Genomic DNA, 21,090 nt, shown 5'->3' with positions numbered 1-21,090 from the left:
AACACAGCTCATGCAACAGGTACTCTTTTATTTTCCACCGCTGCATTATGGATCCTTACGGGAGGTGAACCTATTTGTGTCAAGGCTCCCATCCAGGCTAAGTCCTGGGGGAACAGGAGGGAAAGGAAATCATTACGGCAGCGCAAAATGGCACATTATAGATGGGACATTGACAACATGTATACACTGCTTCGGCACACAGCACCATCGTTCTCAAATGTAGCAGCTTGACTGGCTGATCGTACTTTGGTCTTTTAAATAGTTCAGCTGAGAAATACTATGGAGGTCTGCCTATTGCACAGGCTAATCGCCTGCAAAGAGCCGTGTTAGAGTCATATATTTGCTAACTATATTGCTGTTGTCAACAGCCTGTAGTTAGCAATCCATTCTGGGGAGGAGAGAACTCACTTTCTTCTCATTTAAAAACAAATCAGACCAATTGAAAAAAAAAAATCCTGTCATGGGCCTGAAACCAGTGTCTTTACTCCCAAGGGCAATATATACAAGACAGACGATAAATGCTATGGAAGGAACAGAGCATTTGCCTGACAAATTTCAACCTGCAGTGAATTTTTATACCCAATTTGAAAGCCTCACAAAACCCCCTACATTTGCAGCAGAAACTGTGACATACCCCAAGTGTAAGGGAGATGATAGCACATGCCACTATACTGCCAGATGTCTCTTCCCTTCCTCTGCTCCATTCACGAACTATTCCACTAACCGGATAAACCACTTAAATAACAGCGTCCTACCTTCAAAAGGGCCACCACTCTCACAATATATAGTATTACATATAAGCAGGCAGTATAAAAACAGGGCGGCATTGAAATCATTTGAGATTCATCTTGCTCTTCCCAAATGCTCAAGTTTCTCATATCCACAGCACCTCCCAGTTCCTGGGATCTCTAAACTGTCATGCTTGGAGGAACCTTGCAGCAAGTTTCTGAAAAATAAACCTTTCGAACAGTGGTTTATTTTTCCCCTTGGCATTGTACAAAAATGCCTCAACAGTGGCATCTTGCTTAGCCTGCAGTAAGCTGAACACACGCTCCAAGACGGTGCACAGAAATCTGATGTATTAAATCTGACATGTGAAGGACAAATATAAATTTGCCAGCCATAATTACTGCTGAGTCACGTGCCACCTGGTTTGGTGACGTCCCTGCAACCCAGCAGGCTCTTCCGAGTTGGCGCAGCTTTCGCACTCCAAATTTCTGTTCAGACAGGGAAGTTGAGTTACTGCTTTTGCGATTGCAGAAGCGTCCGTTAAAATCGGCTTTCTCTTGATGCTGCCAGCAGCATGCAGGTGTCTCCTCCTGAAGCATGACATAGTCCCTTGGGATGGGGATGCTGGCGGCTGCAGCACTGTGTTGGGAGGGGTCTATCAGTGACCCAGAAATCACACCCCAACCCCGAGTGCCTGCAGTTGGGAGGTGCTGCCTGGGTAGCCCTGGGGGAGCATCTTCTCACCAGCAGCTTCCCAAAAGCCAAACTGGAAGGCTGCTCATTCCTGGGAAAGTCCTGCCACACTCCCTGCCCCTCCTCACCCCACTGTGCATCTCTGCTTGCTCAGAACCACTGGATCATAGATGGGTTGAGGCTGAAAGGGACCTCTGGTAGTCATCCAGTCCAAGCCCCCTGCTCAGGCACAGCCATCGAGAGTCGGTTGTCCAGGAACATGTCCAAGTGGACTTTGAATATCCCCAAGGATGGAGATTCCACAACCTCTCTGGGCAACCTGTGCCAGGGCTTGGTCACCCTCACAGTGAAGAAGTGTTTCCTGATGTTCAGGGGGAACCTCCTGTGTTACAGTCTGTGCCCGCTGCCTCTGGTCCTGTCACTGGGCACCACCAAAAGGATCTTGGCTCCATCTCTCTTTGCACCCTCCCCTCAGGTATTTCTGTACATCGATGAGATCCTCCCTGAGCCTTCTCTTCTCCAGGCTGAACAGGCCCAGCTCCCTTAACCTTTGCTCACGGGAGAGGTGCTCCAGTCCTTTCATGATCTTTGCGGCCCTTCATTGGACTTCCTTCAGAATGTCCATGTCTTTGTCGTGCTGAGGATCCCAGAGCTGGACCCAGCACTCCAGGTCTGGCCTCACCACTGCTGAGTAGAGAGGAGGGATCACCTCCCTCGACCTGCCGGCAACACTCCCCCTCATGCAGGCCAGAGCACCACGAGCCTTCTTTGTGGCAAGGGCACACTGCTGGTTCATGTCCAACTTGGGTGTCCACCAGGACATCCCAGGTCCTTTTCTGCCAAGGCGCTTCCCAGCTGGGCAGCCTCCAGCACATACTGGTGACCGGAGTTGTCCCCAGGTGCAGGACTTTGCACTCCCTCTTCTTGAACTCCCTCGGGTTCCTTTCCGCCCACTTCCCCCACCTGCCGAGGTTGCTCTGGATGGCAGCAATGACCCGCTGAGGTATCAGCCACTCTTGCTGGCCATAAACAAACTTGCCGAGGGTATGCTCTGCCCCATCATCCAGATCATTAATGAAGATGTTAAACAGGACTGGTCGCAGCGTTGACCCCTGGGGTACACCACTGGCCTCCAACTAGACTTTGTGCCACTGACCACCTCTCTGGGCCCAGCCATTCAACCAGTTCCCTGTGCACCTCACTGCCTGCTCGTCCAGCCCGTGCATCAGCAGCTTGTCTGTGAGGATCTTACGGCACAGTGTCAGAGGCCTTCCTCAAGTCCAGGTAGGCAACATCCACTGCTCTCTTCTCACCTACCAGGATTGCTTCTCATACAGTAGGTCATCCTCCTACAGGGAAGGTGTCCTGGTTTTGGCTGGGATAGAGCTAGTTTTTATTTTTCCTTCTTAGTAGCTAGAATAGTGCTGTGGTTTGGATTCAGCATGGGATTTGACATGAGAGGAATGTTGATAATTCACTGATGTTTTAAGTCATTGCTAAGAAATCAAGGACTTTTTGACTTTCCATGTCCTGCTGGTGTCCAAGGACACAAGTAGCTGGGAGGGAGCACAGCCAAAGAAATGGACCCAAAGTGGGCAATGGAATATTCCATATCGTATAATGTCACGCTGAGTATATAGATAAGGGATGATTGGGAAACTCACTCTGGCTTACGGGATTGTGACTACAGGATTCTTTCTTCTCTGGGATTGCTAGCCGGGAACAGGCTGGGCATCAGTCAGTGGGTGGTGATCAATCACACTGTGCATTACTCATTTGGATTTTCTTTTATTGCTATTATTATTATCATCATTATTACTTTAATTTAACTTTATTTAAATTATTAAATTGTTTTTATATCAACCTATGAGTCTCCTTACCCTTACCCCTCCAACTCTCCCCCACTCCTCGGGGGTGGGGGAGGGTGAGCGAGCGGCTGTGGAGTGTTTGGCTGCTGGCCGGGTTTAAACCACGACAGAAGGAAAACTGGCAGTGGGTTGAAAGTCTAAGAAAGTCTAAATTAAAATGGTATCAGGGAAAAACTGGACTTACCCTAGGGATCTCTCTTGCATCATTGCTCCTGAGATTTACTACACCTTGACCTCCATGGTTGTCACACATGTCGTGCACCCACGTGTTTACTTTTGGAGTTAGATTGTAGGAAGAATACAAACTCACGCTAACATTAAAAGACTTCTTAGGCTCAAAAAGTAAAGTGCATGATTTTCCTATGGGAAAAAAATATTTTAAACAATTTTTCCTGTCATTAAATATCCCATTTAACTGATTATTTAGTATCATTTTCAATGAAAACATTATATTTGCCAGCAAAGCAAAGAAAAACGAGCTGTTTTGAGAACACAGAGCTAAACAAAACAAACAAGAGAGATGTTACTTTACAGTAAGTTTTAAAAACCATGCATTTTGTTTTCCCAGCAATCGATATAGCAATGATAACAAGAGGAAAAGGATACCAATTAAATGTAATTGCCAGCCCTGTTTCCCCCAAAACCTGAAACAAAAAGCACTCAGTGTCAGCTTGATAAAATATTTGCTCCTTTCCCAGTCAAGCGCTTTATTAAACACTCCTTAAAGCATCTCAGTTCTTACAAAGGATTTCCAAGTTTGATGTCAGTGAAACAACTTCAAAGCCTCATTAGTTCCCTGGCAGAGGTTTGTTCTCTTCCCAGAGACACTCGGCTCGCTATTTTGTCCTGACCCTCTCCACTGATCCCAGGCTCAGATATTTTTCCTACATTCATTTGATCTTTTCCAACATCCAGATGAGAATTGGCATCAGTGTGGCAGAGGCCGCCATCCATTGCCCGTCTCTTCTTCCTTATGTGAATCTCTCTCACTCCTGGTTACAAGGGATAGGAACCCCTTACAGACAGTTACCAAGTCTCAGCCAACAAGATACTGAGGTAAAGTTAAAAATCGGGATTTAAACTACTATGGCACTTTTGCAGGCAAAACATCTTTGCCCCATTACACCACTATGGTTTCAACTGCTTTGGCTGTCTCCCAACCAGCCACTCAAGCAAAGCACGCCAGAGCACCACTTGAAGAGTAAGACAGCTTCACCAGCTCAAAACCCATAAACGAAATGAGGTGCCACCAGTACTACACGTGCCCCAAGAGCCCCGACTCCTCAGACATGCTGCAAACCCTTTCCCATCCCCTCCTTAGAGCACACCAGCCCCAGTTAAAAAACACTTTCTCTTGATGCAGACAAGGCCAGAATAGGACTAACCTCAGCACCATTGAAGGGACTCCCCTTAAGTTTGTCTTGCTTTCTAGACCTCCTTGAGACAGAGAGGAAACAAAAACAGAAACCAGTTTTATTGTATTTTAAGGCCATGGGGGTTAGAATAGCAAATCCCGACACTTCTGTAACTCATTTTAAATCAACTGAAAGCCAAATTTTCACACAACCTCTCATCGTCCTAATATAGTCTGGCTTAAATAAATAAATAAGAAGAAGAAAAGCAAAAACAAGGAAAAAACTGAATATTCCAGCTCACAGATCCTTTTTGTTGAAGTACGAACGCTCCTATCTAAGACCACAGGTAAGGACGTGCAGGTGATTAACCACACACATGCGTGACACCCAGATTGCCATGGTGGGCCAAAAGGGCAAAACCCTTCTCCCACCAGTATCTGATGGCTCTCAGAGGCACAGATACTGTCCCAAATGACAAGATTTAGGGATGGGCCAGAGAACTGAGGACCTAAACCAAACTCATCAGCTTCTCTTTTCTTGTGGGACAGGGTCTCACTTGGGAGCACAGGCAGATATGAAGGTGTGGGATTATCCCGGTGCTGCCTGGGGAGCAAAAGGGTAGAGGAGTCTTCCCTCCTCCAGTGCAAAATGTGGATAATTTAATACTTCATCCTTCCCCACCACCATGAGTAACCAAGTGCTCCTTCAGCTTGCCACTTCAAGATCAAGTTTTATGTTCATAGCTTCAGATTTATTAGACTGACTCCCCCTCTCCTCCACCCCATCACTTAGATAAGCCAAGCCCAACATTTCATCAGCTACATGACGGTGCTAATCCTCCACGGATTTCAAACTTGCCCTACTCTTGCACCAGCCTATATAAAAATGTGTGGATGGAAAAACTTTCAAGCAAAAATAGCCCCTTCCTGCAAAAACTGTAAACAGCTGAAAGGACTTTGTTTAAGAGAGACAGAAAAACGTAGGACTCCTGCGATGTGAGGAAAACTGCAGCGTTTTTTCTTTGAATTTTGCACCCTTTTACACACTCACTTTCACCCCAGTGTCTGTACTGTTTCCTGGTCTGACTTTGAGAGGCAGAGAAATGACCTCTCCATCGTGCTGCAATGCATAAGATGTCAGCCTTCTGACTGAACTCAAGCTAACAGCAGCGTGAGATGCAGCATTATGGTGCTGACGGATATAACGAGAAGACCTCACAACTTCTCAACGTGCTCTCACCCTCAAAGACTAATTCAGCCCTCCTGGAAGTGCCTGTGCTGAACTGTGAAGCACAGGTGGCTCTGACCACAAATAACACGTCAATAACAGAAAATACTGAAAATCTGTCTTGTTGCACCTCTGTGCCTTTGGGGTGACTGCTCTTCACGTAACCACCCAAGTTACCTTGTAACACCTACAAGCGCCCTGCGTGCACATGCATACATGCACGTACTTCTTCTCTAGTGCTGTCTGCCTCATCCATTTGACTGTGGAGTCTTCTGGGCAGCGATCGTTTTGCTGGCACCTGATTAGCACAAAGCCCAGACATCATTTTGGATTCCAGTTACCGCTGCAATCCAGATTATCCATCATTCACGGGGATGGGTGGGCGCACACACACGCACACACTCATCGAGATGGCACGGGGCAGCCCTCCCTCTCAGTCTAGCTGTTGGCCACTACTTGCTGTTGCATTCCTCCAGCGTGCCTCTTCCTCCCATTTTATCAAGGTCTACTATGTTTCTCCGATGCCAGAGCACTTACAGTCTGCCTAACTGTGAATGTTAATGTTCAAATTTTACTAATTTGATGCTACATGAACAGACACCTTCCAGCCATTTCAAAGGAGTCTTCTCCAGCCAGGTATCCTGGCTCCGTCCAACCTACTGCTCATACTGCACAAAGGTGAGACTATTCCAAACTGTGCCCCAGACCACACAAAAAAGTAATAATGCTCTTCATCATCAGGGATTCAGACTTCAACCACTCAGAAAAAAAGGGCTATATTTCAGGAAATGCAGGCAGGGCAACCAGCACTGTAAAAATAGCACTGCTATTGCAGGTAAAAGTAAATATTATTTTCCTGACACTATGAATGAGTCAACATGAACATATTCCGCAGATGCGTACTGCAAGAGGAAACAAGGTCAGTCCTGCCCATACTTTTCCATCAAACCTTTGGAGTGCACATACATCATGATAAATGCAGTATACCAAATTTTGTTATTATCACCTCCCCTATCTTAATGATGGCCACGTGGTTCCAGGAGTGTGCTGCTGTAGGATCTAGAGCTCCTGGCATATTTACTGCAGCATTTTTCACCAGCAATTTCCGCTGCGATGTGTGCTATTACGTGTTCAGAAAAACTTAGGGAAACTGCAGGATGCAGAACAACAATTACATCTTTCCCAGATGAGACTACTACATTAATGGATTGGCATCATCCATCACCATACAACATAAGTCCTCTGGGGAACGTCACCAGGCCACTCCAATAAATCTGACCAGGAGATTTCATGTATGTCTGTTCAGCTCAGCCTTAGGAAGCCGTTCAACAACACACTCCAGAGCACGACTACGGCTCAGCAATCCCGGTGAGGTGACGTTGCTCTGTGACTGCAAATCTCTGAATGTAGGAGGTCCTGCACACCAGCCTGGAAGGGCACACAGGGCTGCACCTGGCATTAATTCCTCACATGGCTGGGTCTTCTAAGGACCAAATTTTTGTATGCAGATCATAGACCGTGAAGGAAGAAAGCTGACTGCACAGCTTCATTCCTTTATCAACAACAACAAAAGAAAAGAAAAAATAAAGAAGAACCAAACTTACAGACAAAAAAAATACCTGCCAGCAGGCGGGTGCAGCTCTGAAGTAATTTTTTTTGCTGTCAATCTTCTTGATTCTTCAGGCCACCTCAGCTGGCGGAGCACACTGTCTGCCATGAAAATGTAAGGTGATGTTCTATTAGGGAAGAACATCTCACAGGCTCTTCCTTCAGGAAAGCCAAACAAATAACCCACAAATAAAAACCTCTACGGCTGTACCATGTCCTAGCTTATCCTTGTAATAACAGGAAAACAGCACCTGAGGCTGTCTCCCCTTGTCTCCTGCACTAATGCAAATACAGGAGCAGTGTAAGAGGAGGCTGAGGGGAAGGTCAGCCCCATCAAAGCCCTTTTGGGAGGCAGCTCCAAGTGAAGGGGTCCGAGGGCACTTCTGTCTCTCCCACTTTGTGTATATTCTGTTTCAGGCAACGATATCTTCTCCTGACATGCCGTTCATGCAGCTGGAGCGAATCATTTCCTTGTACAGTACTGGGAGTGGGGATCTGCCACAGCATCGCTGCTCCCAGGCGTCACCATTTTGAGACCTTTCTTTCCCTTAGGCACTGGCTTTCACCCCCCACCCTGCCCCACGCCTGCCCCAGTGCCATGGGTGAAGCGCATGGTCCTTCTCCCTCACCCTGGGTACCCAATGCAAGGGCATCAACATCAGTGTCTGTTCCCACCAGGATGGGGCCACCACCAGCCGTGTCCCCTGAAATGGGGACAGCCTTGGGGTGCCATCTGTGCCTGTCCAACCCTCCTCATACCCACATGACAGCCCGTAAGTTCCTCGCCCCCAAGGTGGCTGACCCCCTCCCGCCATCTTAGTATGGGTGCACTGGGTTTGGCCAGAGGAGCAGGGATGGAGACTGACAGCTTGAACTACTGCAGCTCCTGCAGCAGTGGGTACCTGATGGTAACCAGAAGGGAGAACAACAGCGCCTGGGAGATTAGCAAAACAAGGGGGAAGTTGTTTTAACTACATAATAATTTCAGGGAATACAAACTGCCTATAGCCTGTGTAAGTCGTGAGAAACGGCACGCGCTCATCTTGCCTCAGGCAAATCCATGTGTTGGTAGACAAGCTCAGCTACAAAAATTATACCCTTTCTTGCAGATTGAAACAGCAAGAGCACCCAAGAAGTACAAAATACTCAGTATTTTCTTGGCAGGGTGTTAGAGAAAACAACCATGCTCATTTAAGAGATTGCTGTTGCCAAAGGGGGAGGGCGGATGCCCCCAGCCCTTGCCTCCTGCAAAAGCTCTCCACCATCCCTCCAATGGCGCAGTCAGCACCAGGTCTCTGCCCCTGCTCCCTGCTCAGGGGGCTAAGCCGTTGCCGGATGGAGGGTCTGCTGCACCTTTTGGCTGCTCCTGAATGCAAAATGTGGGTCTACCCCAAGAAACTCGATGGCTCCAGCTGGGCTGTCCTGCCCAGGCACCCTATGCACAGGGATGGGCAGTCTGCGAGGTGCCAAAGCAGTGCGTGCCAGGCCACAGGGGTCCCGGGGGCAATGCTGGCCAGTCTTTGCCTGGGATGGTGGCTGAAGGAAATCAGAGGAGTCTGCAATATGAGAGGCACAGCAAGAACAAGTGGCACTGCAACCAGGGTTGCAAAAGAAGCCCAGAGAGCTAAGACGGCAACCAAGAAAAACCTCTGTTTTTACCATGTGTTGGTGGACGCGCTCATGAGCCGAACTGTTGGCCAAGCTGGGTAAATATCTGAACAGCACAAACCAAACCAAAGGAGACAGATGTCCCCTGGTGAGCATGAACCCTTTGTGACCCCAGCCGAAGCTTCCCCCAAAAGGTGTCATGATTCATAGTTTGAGAAACCAAGCAGAGAGCTGCTGGCCACTGCTGCATCAGGAGAGGTGGCCCCCAAGGCAGGCATGAGTGACCACAAACCAGGAGCCAAGTTCTCTGCCAGGATGCGCTCCGTGCTGAGAGGGTGCCAGAGCCACCCAAAACTCAGTGTACACAATTTTTGCAATGGGATGGACAAGCCATGCTTCAACGACCAAACTGCATTTCCTCTGCTGTCTTGTACAACTAAAAGGGCCGTCTCCACATGGTGCATCCCCCAGAAAACACTTCATGGTGGTTAACTCCATTAATCTCAAGGGCTGGCAGCCAGCTGCCGGCTGCTGGGTGCAGCACTCACCTCCGGTTGGGCCAGGGATCTTGGCTGGACCCCACTGGCAAAGTCAGTGCTGGCACCCGCAGCCTCACGGGCTCCACATTCAGTGGAAAGGCTCCCACAACATGCTGCAAAAGCTTGAAAAATTAACAGACTCCACTGACTTTTTGTCTGACATTAGCAATTTTAAAGCTTAATGCTAACCAAAGCAAGGAGGAGAGCATGCTGCTACCAAAAATTAATTAAAGTAGGGGGGTGGATCTTTGAAGATCCTGAAGTCACCCAGTACGATGAACACCTGGTAAACCCTTCCCTCTCCTTACAGTGATTAAGGATGATTTGGCCCCAGCTCTGGGATGAAGCTTTTGCCAGGACCCAGCCGCCAGCGTGGGCTGGCAGAGGCCAAGGGGCGGGAAGAGGAGCAGCCCGGGGGTAGCGGGCACCCACCGTGGTGGTGGCACCAAAGCCACCGACCTGGCGGCGGCAGCAGCAGCAGCACCCAGCACAGCGCCGCGGGGTGCCGGCAGTGGGGTGTGGGAGGCTGGCTGCTTGGGTTTAGCTGTCTAAACAGGCACCGAGGGATTAGGTCGCTTTGTGTCTTGGACGCTAATTAAAGGTTGTTTATTATCCAATTGTTCCTGATAGCGTGTATTTCTTTTTTGTGTAAACACAGCCGCCGCCACCATCTAAAAAAAATACAATCAGTGGAGAAGGACGGTGTCTCCTCCAGGCCTTGGCTTTAGGTGGACCGTGGGCACAGAGTGGGTTTGGCTGGGACTAGAGCCCAGCCTTTAGATTAAAAAGTCACCAAAGCTGAAAACTCAAGCACCAAGGAGAACAGAAATGCAACCTTCTCCTATACGCTATATGCTCCTGATTCTCCGTGGCTGCATCACAATGCATTCTGAAATACTCAGGTATCCCCTCTTTTTCAAAAGGCCTAGTTATGCTGCAAAAAGAACATACAAAAATAGGAAAAGAAATTTTTTTCATAGGTCTCTCTGTAACTTTCAAGCTTCTGACTCCACACTAAGTAACACTTTTTTCATGCACACGTAATATAAAAAAATTAGACTGGGCTGTGAATCTGCTTTTAATGTTATGATGCTACCTGCTACACTTGTAAATGTATAGAATTATTTCAGTGTTTTTCCTGCTGCATCTTACAAAGGCACCATACTGTAGTTTCAGTAGTTGCATTTTTAAATGTGTTTATCTGGGTCACTGCTACTTACAGCATAAGAAGATTTAGTGAAGCCAGTTTAGCATCAGTCTAGTGAAAAGGAAAAAATTCTTTAATTAAAACAAAAAGAATTATATTGTTTGGAGGGTTAAATTCTGAACATTATCAAATTAAAGTCTTTGGACTGATTCAAGAAGAAAATAGACCTCTAGGCAATTTAATTCAAAAGGCACTTGGGGTTTTGGGGTTTTTTTTTTGGCTCCTCACTAATTATTTCATGTAATTGGCAATTTCAGGTATAAAAAAGAGAACCTAGAGTATTACAACATCAGGATTTTCTTTAATGGTATGATGTAAAATCGCAAAGGATGGAAGAACACGATTCCCGACACAGCGGTCCATCCGATGCACATGGAGCACTGCTGGTGTGTGTACCAGCTTGCCCTGAGAGGCCACACTTCTTTGCCGTGTAGTGGCCATCGTGGAAGACAGGGGAGAAGGCAACCTGTTTTGGTGGCACTGCTCCCAGATCCTTCCACTAAGAGATAAATAATCTGCAGACAGAAAGAAGCAGGGGAAGGGGACATTCAGAGGCCAGGAGAGGCACCTAACGTAGTCTCCGTGTGTTTCCAACAGTCCTAGCTTTCTTGGAAGCTTGGAAAACGTCTTGGAAAATGACAGAAGAAAGGAAGATGTTGTTCAGGAAAGGCGAAGCTGCCACTCACGCAGGAAATGACGTGGGCAGCTGAACAGCCACCACGAAATTCAAGTCTGAGCGCACCCGTGTGACGTGAGAACAACATCCCCCGGCACCACGCTGCCCATCGGGTGACAGGGAAGTGACTCAGAAGACGAGCGCACTTCAAGGGTTTGTGCAATCCTGGTTTATTTTAGCTGAAGCCCATCTGCGGCGGAGCGGGGTGAGGTGCTCGGCGCCCGCCCCAACGTGCCCCGCGGTCTCTACGACAGAAAGCTCACCAACTGTCCCTCCATCAGTAGGGCATCGATGTGACAGGCACATCAGGTTACAGCACCCGCACCACTGTGATCCGCAGTTAATTATTCCCCATATCCAAACAGCAGCAACATGGGGAGGAAAGGGACGAGCATGTAATTGGTAGTTTGAATCTGTTATTGATTGGATGCTAACAGAGAGAAATAACTAACTATAAAACATTTCCTGTGTCAGAAACAGAGGAGAAGGATGATGGATTTTCTACAGATTATCGGGGGCAAGAAAAGTAAAGTCATAAATTCTTAAAGCCCCAAAGTTTATACTTCGTTTTTTCAAACACAGCAGATTTTTTTTCCAGTTTGTTTTTTTTTTTTTTTTTTTTTTTTTGGGGGGGGGGGGGGGGTGCTTTGTTTTTTTTCCAGTTCTCTCACTCTATTCCTTACTGACAGACAGCACTACAGCTATTCACTGGATATGGTGATCTATAGCTTCAGTCCTTGGGGTTCTGATTTGATTGCAAGAAGGCAGCTTCTGGCACTCCCAGCCCTGCTGCAGCAGAAGTTGTCTCACAGTCAGCAGGGCCAGCTACAGATCAAGATTCCAAAGGAGTAGAAGGCTCAGTATCTGGCCCCTTAGTTAGAGAGGATTTATTTTATCATACTGTTTTTAGAGATTTATCACTTCCTTTACCTTCCTCCATACGCACAGTGAAGAAAATCTGTTTTAAACATGCGTCAGGCACGGTTTCCAACAAAGAGTAAATTTTGGGGATAAATAAAGAAAAATGAGCTATTTTTAAGCCAGAGATGATCACTACGATAACGAGTGAGCACAAGTGTCTGAACATAAGTGTTGCTCAGCATATTTACAAGATCAGGTTGCCACGTCATTCTTCAGATGATCTGAGATCACTGGAACCCCTTTCCTTAAAAATACGACTATAAGGAGTAATTAAACATCATCTTGGGGGTTGTGCACACAGGCATGACCACTTTCTCCTCAGGCACCTTGGAAGTCTGCTGCTGGTCCTTACAGAAAAATGAGTTTAGCCCTACTACTAGGTTCCGCAGGCTGTGAAGCCCTACAGTCAGCTTGGTGGGATTTTGGTGCAACAGCTTCAGAGCTGTATTGGATCAATGCCAGTAATGCAGGTACCTTTGCAAGCAGGTCGGATACCAAACCTGCGGAGACCAGGAGCATGCCCCAAAAAACTGAAGCAAGGGGCAAAAAGAGAGGGAAGGAGGGATGCAGAGCTCCTGACATCTGTATCGCAGAACTGCAAGGACCTCTGGGTTGTTTCCAGATCAAAGGAGCACTTGATAGCAGTCACCAAACACCTTCTATTGGAACACCACCATTCATCTCATCCTTCGCACATCTTCCCAAGAGAGGCCACTACATTGACATGCTTCATGATTTATTCTCAGGAGTAGCTGCAATGGAAGGAAATGGTAGCACATGGAGACCTGGCACCGGCAGAGAGATTGTGGGATCCAGTTCTGGGGACACACATGGTGCTGCTGCAAAAAGTGGAGATGGTGCAGGGTACAAGGCACAGAGAGTTCTAGGCATTTAAAAAAAAAATAAAAATCAGAACAAAAAATGTACAACTTCTGTAGGGAAGACGAAGAGGAGAATGAAGGAGAAAAACCTAGACCTGTTGGCACACGGGATAAGGTGAACAAAGCTTCAGAGAACGCCTGAAGTAGAGGAGGTGGAAAACTGAGTTTGTTAGGGAAGGTACAGAAAATAGTGACAAATAAAGAGCTGCTGTGAAGTGCCCTTAGCTTGCAAAAATAAGACTCATTGAGGGATGTCTACTTTCCTTCTAAAATCATTACCAAAGATGGATGAAAAATTCCTCTGACCACAACTGAGGAAGTGATCTATTTCCATAACTTTGAAAGCTGGAGAAGAATTGGGGTGTCTTGATCACATTGCAGAAAGCCAGGCCATGCAAAAGGTGTCCCTGCATTTTACAGACCTCCATGGGCTCCCCACAGTCTGGGTGTGAAGGTCTGACATGGATTGAAAGCCCGAAGGAAGTGGCCGGCCAAGAGTGGAGTCCCAGGGCACTTCCAGAGTATGAGCTGTGAAACTGTTCTCAGCTAAAATTACAGGAGCTGAGTTTGTGTGGAGTAAAAATATATTGAGGAAAATGTTTAAGGCTTTGGAAGAAAAATATTCTACTTTGTCTGCAGTCACTTCCACACACAAAACCCCTCACACTTTGCCTTCTAGAAGGAAAGAACATTACACTGAAGGCATTCTTAAGGAATAACATATCTTGAGATGACCGAAAACCAACTTTTAAAGCATATTGTCATTTACTAAGCCATTAAGAAATTTCTTATCATTGTCTTGAAGCCACAAATTCCTGTGGCCTGCTTAGACCTACTTTGTGCTTCAAATTCTCAAATCAGCACAATAGAGGACTGGAAAGTGTGTTACACTGCAGCCAGTAAACACCAAGGAGAACATCCCAAGCTTTAAAACAAAAGGTTACTGTGATTTAACAGACAGCCTCCAATCTGAGAAATAAAGTAACTAAAGTAAATAAAATGAAGTCTGAAAAACAAACAAAGCATATTCTCAGGTCCAAATGTAAAAGAACCTGAAAGCGCCAAAGAAGAGTCAATACAGATTTTCAATTTTATTACTTTGGTTTAATAAAATTCTTTGGATAGTGATGCTTGCTCAGTACAACCATAGAAACTGTAATAGCAAATACTGTACTGTGATTTATAGATTGAAAGGCTGTCTGATTTCATTATGCTGGTAAATATAACAGTACAGACACCTTCTCTTGGAAAGCTATTTCTAAATTGCTACATCAATAGTCAGATAATCAAAACTGATATTTACCTTCTACAGGAACAACATGTGTGTGTATGTCCACGTGTACGCACACACACACTTATATTCTTAATATTTCTCCATCTGTCAGATCGCAGGAATACATGCTACAGGAACTGCTGCTTTATCCCAAACCAAGACCTATGCAGTCGCAATGTGTCCAGCCCTTCACGTAGGACATTTCTACTAATTGTACCCTCTCTCCTCTCACTAAAATAAATTCAAGCTGAAGTACCCAGCAGAGGTTCAGTTCAACCATTTGTTATTCCAGATCTACGAAGGCGTAACTTCACCTTCAGTTTACAATGACATAGTTGATGGATAAATCACTGCAGCCCTAAAACATGCAGTCCAACACTTATGTTAACTCTATTTATATTTTTCAGTCAGGGTAGAGCACGGTAAATTATTTTTTAACTAACCCTTGCTTTTCACTCATGGTTTTGCAGCAGAAGTACAAAGAAGCACTTTAAGGCAGATTTTGGGTGCTGGAGCCCATGGTGCCACTACCTACAGCATCCGTGGGGCGGGAGGCTGACAGGGAAGCGAAGGATGTGAGACGGCGCCAGCAAAGAAGACAGAGGCAGAAGTGAGGAGGCAACGTGGCCAGAGAGGGACAAAGATGTCCCTCTAAAAGGTGGAGCCCGGTGTCCCTGTTGACGCCCCTCGCACACCCTGTGCCATGCAACCCTCCTGACCGTCCCCAAAAGTCCTGCCCTAGTCGTTCTTCCCTTCTTCCCCACAGCACTGAGGTGAGACTCCAGGATGGCCACCTTAGGGGGCTGGGAGGGTCAAGGCCCCACGGCAGGGGACCTTGTTGGGGGAGCTGAGAGCAATGTGGACAGCCCCCCGGCACGCAGACCCCCACGGCCGGTGGGCGCCGCAGCCCGGGCGGCCCACAGCACTCCTCCGCGGCGCAGCCTCGGCGCCGGGCTGCCTGCGGGCCATGCCTCAGCGCCGTGCCTCCACAGCCCGCGTCCCCCCAGCCCCTGGGGCAGCGAGCCTCCGGGGGGACGTCTGGGAAGGGTCGGGAGAGGATGGTGGAGGCGGCAACAGGAGCTCCAAGGACACGCACCCACCCTCTGCGGCCGGCGGAAGAGTGAGGGCACGTCTAGCTGTGATAAATAAGCCAGGCCACATCCCCGTTTCTGCACGCCGCTGCAGGAGCCCACAGGGTGATCCTTTGCCTTGTCCCCCTCGATCATTGTCACCAGGAACAACAACCGGCTCTTATCATCAGAGATGTCTCTGGGAAGGAGTGACTTCAGGACACAGTGTCCTTCCCCAGTCCCTTGAACCCCCGAGACAATTTACAACGCTGTCACTCGTGCAGACTCTCTCCTCATCTGCACACTTCTTGCCTCCAAATTTAACATTTTGATTTCTAAATAAAAGTTCTTTACAGCAAGACCTTGATGATAAGCCATTTTATTGATATGCCGGTTCACTTCTCAAAATATTTGCAGATTATAGGATAAATAGTGTTTGCTTTTATCCCTTCTTTGGGAGATAACAGTTCGGTAACTTATGTTACTCTGATGAAAATTTATTGGTTAGCATTGGGGAAAGCAGATCCTTTCCAAAATTAGCCTTTGACCCAGTTAGTTTTTTATAAACAAGCAATGATTTAAAAAACCCTCAGCAGATAGGAGATGTATGCAGTCCCAGCATCGGCTTGCACAAATGTTAGAAGGTGTAAGGATAACAAAGCTACATCATCCGTATTTTACAGCATAAAGACCAGGGATGAAAAACTACAGAAAACTTCCCTAATGAAATGTCAAAGCCAACTAGCTTCACTACAGCTAATCCGCAAATCTTGATGACAGTGCAGATTACCCAGCCTGCTAAACTGGCAAGCGCCCAAGGAGCTCATCTCCCAGGGATTACACCTCCATTTAGACTTGCCTTCCTCTGAATTATTTGGAAGAGCCCCGGAGGAAACAAGTTTCAGCTCATCTATTTCCTTCTCGGGGCTTTCAGCACACTACCCAGTCTTAAAGCATCAAGCAACAACAGCACATATACACACACACAGAGACAGAGTCCCAAATATTGACATTACTGTACAATAGGCCAGTCACCCACAGATACCAGGCGGAAAGCTGCTGACAGATGCTGCAGTATAAACCTCTTCAGAGCCTTCACATTTGGCAAAGAAATACCCTGTTCTCCATCTACACTGCCCTGACACTTGGATCCGAAACACACCCAAAATAAGAGATTATTTTTTTCTCACACTGGCTATCTATAGAAGATCCTTTTTATAAGTCTCTGTTGTGCAGCTCCTGAATGTCAGGCCCAGCAAATCAAAACATTTTATTGTAATTTCATATTGTTTACTTTTGCAAGGCAGGATCTTGGCAGAGATGAGTGTTTCCTCTAGGGACGAGGAGGATGGGGCTGGGAGGCGGGGGGAGGACGGAGGGATGGAAGGAAGCATTTTAATGCAGACTTCCTCATTGTCTGCTTTAATAGGGACCCTGGCTGAAATACAAAGGAAGAGGTAGCTAAGAAGACCTTTGCGACAAATTTAGAGAATGGGCGCGAGGATGCACCAGGGCCAGCCTACCCAGGCAGAGACAACAGATTAGGGATGTGGCACGGCAGCAGGAGAAGGCCAGGAGCCCTTGCCACCACCCCCAGCCCACCCGCTGCCAATTCCTCAGCGGGGTCGGGGAGGATCCGGGGGTCCTCTCTGGGTGGGCACAGACTGAAGGGTCACGGCCAAGAAGGTGCAAGGAAGGACAGCCTCCCTGCTGCGGCTCCCACGTACCCCCACAGAGACAGCTTGTCTCCCCAACCTGGGGGACTCTCCTGGCCCCTTCCCCAGGCCCTCCTCCTCCCTCTCCCCAGCCCCAAACCATGGGCAGGTTGCCCTCCAAGGAGGGTGGTACTGCCAGAGCATTCCTTGCCCCATCAGGACCCTCCTGCTCTCCTGGGAAGGAGAAGAGGAGGAGGCTCCTCACACCCTGCTGCCCAGAGACACTGGAAAACACCAGCGATCCCATCACAGGCGTCTGTTTTTCACTGCACATTTCCAGGGAGATTTGATTCACAACGTTCAAATGTTTGGGTGAGCAGAATTTAAGCTGGTGAAGGCATTTAAGAGCTCTAGGTTGGGGGAATAAGGCATTTGCAACACGCCACATTCACACCCCTCACATGTACACTTTGAGCCTGCTGCTGAAGCCATGGTCCAAGGAGGAGCCTGCAGGAGACTGACGATGCCAGGACAGTAGTATGGCCAAAAAGGATTTTACTGACTTCATTTTATCCCCAACTGTCCCTATCAGAGACCCAGACCTTCTCACCTTCTTTAATCCCAGCCTCCTCGGCTGCTTCGCACAAGGCAAGGTCCTGGGGCCAGACACGTGGAAGGAGCATGACGCCCTGAAGTCAGGACTTGCCCCATCTTGGGGACTGCCTGCAGTCGCAGGCAGGGGCAGGCAACACCCCCCCAGTTCCCACACTCTGCCCAGAAAACCTCAGCAGAGCCAAGCTGCTGGCTCTCTGCCGGGCAGAACAGACCTCCCTGCTCTTCAGCATCGTCTCTCTCTCCTTCTCAACCTTTGGGAAGAGAAAGTGGTTCACAGAGACCTTTGCACAAGCTCACCCCAACGACGACCACCTTTACTATGTAAAATGATTCACCGGTGTTTAAAAATCCCACAAACAGGAGCCCTCACCGACTTTATGACTGACTTCCCACGAAGGCACCGAGGCCGGCAATTGCTAATGCTCCGTCTGGCATTGACTCCCCACGAGTATCTCTCAGCAATAACAACCGATAGCAGAGCTCGAAGCCTACACATCATCCTCCTGTTTGTACATAAATTCCCTTTAAAAGGATTTCGGCATCCTCACGCTGCTTCTTCCCAAGCGTTCAGGCTCTTAAAGCCAAGTCAGCCAGACAGAATGGTGCCACGCAACTACAAACAACACGGGACAATTTTTTATTACAATACACAGCGCTATTATTTCTAAAAGCACTGACAGTAATATGCAGCATGTAAAAATACACATTCATCATAAAGAGGTTAGATACTAATTCCTGCAGCTTAATTTTTTCTTAAGGGCACCAGCCCATTTTTCAATTAAGGAAGGGTAATATTATTAATCATAAAAAATTGCTGATGTGTAAAATTGTTTCCTTTCTAGCTCACATTGGCTAAGAAACATCAGACACGCTGCCTCTGAATTAGTCTAACTTAGTGGCAGTATGGAAGCTGTGTCATCCTTTTTGGTGAGGACGCACGCCGCTCCCAGCCTCGGCCGCAGGGGAAGGCGCATCGATCCCCCGGGGGAGTGCACGGGCCCACGGGTGCAGGCTGGCAGCAAGGAGCCTACAGATAGAGATTCCCACGGAAGAGAAAGCACTGTCCACCACGGGGCAAAACGGCCGGCATCACGGGGCAGCCCCATGCCAGGAGTGTGTTTTAACGGTCTCTGCTGCCTGAGCATTTCCAGGGCACTGTGTTTCAGCACACCCTGAAGAAAGAGATGGGGTTTCTGACCCTCCCTCAGTTTTTAGTGCTAAATTTGGCACTGGGGGACTCTCAGGTGAGGTTGTCAGTGCTTTCTCTTTAATGTTTTTTTCCCCCCTTCCTCCGCTGCTGAATGGGTTTGCCTAATTCCTGACAAATTAACTGGGCACCTTGTCTTCAGACTAGGCCACCAAAAGCGGCATGGAAGAAAGAGATGAATTAAAAAAACAACCCAAACCCTATAAAATAGTAAATTAGAAATAACAAAACCTCTCCTCGCCCTGTAGTAAGCAAGGGAGACACCTAGGCTGTGGCTTGGCAGGACCCGAGAAGATGCTGCAGAGGTGTGGGCATGTGAGCATCCTCCAGAAGGACGGCAGCTCCCCGTCGTGGTACACTCTCGTACCTGGCTCCTCTCTCTGCCCAAACCGGGGACCTCCTGGTTCCCTCCTGGTGTGAGTGCCCAGCTCTACCCCCTGCTAGATGTGCGAATGCTTCAGGCAGATAGGAGGGGACTGGTGTGTGCCCTGCTCTGGCTCCTGTAGGCAGCTGGCCGTGCCCTCCAGGAGCCCTCCACGGGACGCAGGCAGAAGCACCCAAGCGAGGAGCAGGGCTGCCCCAGGCCCCTCCGTGCCGGGGCCGGGAGATGACCCTCTGGCAGGTTTGCTGGGGATGACAGATCTGGAGGATGGCAGCCTGGCTCCTGGCTCCTCAAGTGCTTGACACATACTTCAGTGGCACTGATCCAGAAAAAATGCCTCGCTTCCAGCCCTGTGTCCAACCCTCTTCCCATCTATGGGCACTTGCCCACCCACACGGTGCTAAGTTATATATCCCCTGACTTCTGTTGAGATTTTGCACTCCCCCGCTTACAGGACCTCCCAGGAGCAGCTCATGGCAGTTATCTCCTTTGCAGCTCAACCTTTGCCCATCGCCTGGAAAACTTTCAGCATCACTCTCAACTTGTGCACCCCTGCCGTTCACCTTCTCCCTCCCTGGCCTTGTTTCTCCCGTGTTCTGGAAACCACATCCCCTGTATTTTTTTTCCCATAGTGACCCATCTACCCCCAGCTGCAGATTCTCCCACATGATCAAGTCCTTAACACTATTCCCAGTTACTGTAGCCTTGTGCCATTAGTTTTCTGACATCACCATATACTTTCTTATCTGAAGTTGGTATTATTTATGTACACATATATATAAAAGGCCATCTTCCACCACCTTATTAACTGCTGACCAAGAATAAACCCTGTAAAGGGAAAAGGCCAGATGCTGGGACCACCTTGGGGAATGCCCCACCCCACAGTTGTTGTCTCTTGGCAAATACTACCAAGAGGAGCACTTTCACTCTGAAGTTTGCAGAGGCAAATCAAATAAATAGAAATTGTGAGTTTTGGCCAAAAAAATCCTTTCTGACAAGAGTCACTCCCATTCATATGACTACTCTCATTAAGATCAGCAAGAACTGGAAAAAGCTGCAGGACAGAGTGTGCATGTGTCTCCTGGCTGAGATGTTCAGCTGTGTTTTTCCTCGTGAAAAGGAAAACTAACCCTGTGCCACCAAAACAATAAACGTAGTGAGATTACTGGTCAACAACTCACTGGATACCACTTCCAGCAGTGCAATAGTTAGTAACTACTCATTGACAATAATTGTTATAAACAACTGAATTGCCAGAGAGAGATTTTCATATTATCTATGCCCATATATATATATATAAAAATACCACTTTGTACAAATCCAAAGTATGTGAGTTTAAAGCTAATGGGCTAGCTTTGTTGAGCATCTCAAAAATCAAATTAACTGCAATCAAATTCATGGCACAACTCAGGGTTCATTTCATTACTATCAGAAAATTCAATCTCTGAAATCTTACAATATTAAGCTAAAGCAATGATCTTTCTGTTAAAGTTCGTTCTTTTTTCATTTTAAGGTGAGAAAAAGCTGGCGGGCCTGAGGAAGGTGGGGGTGGGGATTCCCGATGGATACTACTGAA

General features: G+C 47.6%; 1 protein-coding gene across 4 annotated transcripts in view; it reads right to left on the bottom strand.

The window, feature by feature from the left end:
- Positions 1 to 21,090, bottom strand: part of RAI2 (retinoic acid induced 2) — a 47,719-nt gene that overhangs the window by 8,796 nt on the left and 17,833 nt on the right. The window contains exon 1 of one of the 4 annotated variants that reach the window (XM_042788767.1): positions 18,296 to 18,316. The exons of 2 other annotated variants lie outside the window; for them this stretch is intronic. The gene's annotated coding sequence lies outside the window, so the exon portion shown is untranslated. Of the gene's footprint in view, positions 1 to 7,476; positions 7,497 to 18,295; positions 18,317 to 21,090 lie in introns of those variants that run through there. One more of the 4 variants, XM_042788768.1, reaches the window with a different exon arrangement.

The sequence above is a fragment of the Tyto alba genome, unplaced genomic scaffold (genome assembly GCF_018691265.1).
Source record: "Tyto alba isolate M040663 unplaced genomic scaffold, T.alba_DEE_v4.0 Super-Scaffold_14, whole genome shotgun sequence".
Classification (NCBI taxonomy): Eukaryota; Metazoa; Chordata; class Aves; order Strigiformes; family Tytonidae; genus Tyto; species Tyto alba.
The sequence above is the reverse complement of the archived record's forward strand: the minus strand, read 5'-3'. Positions and strand labels throughout refer to the sequence as shown.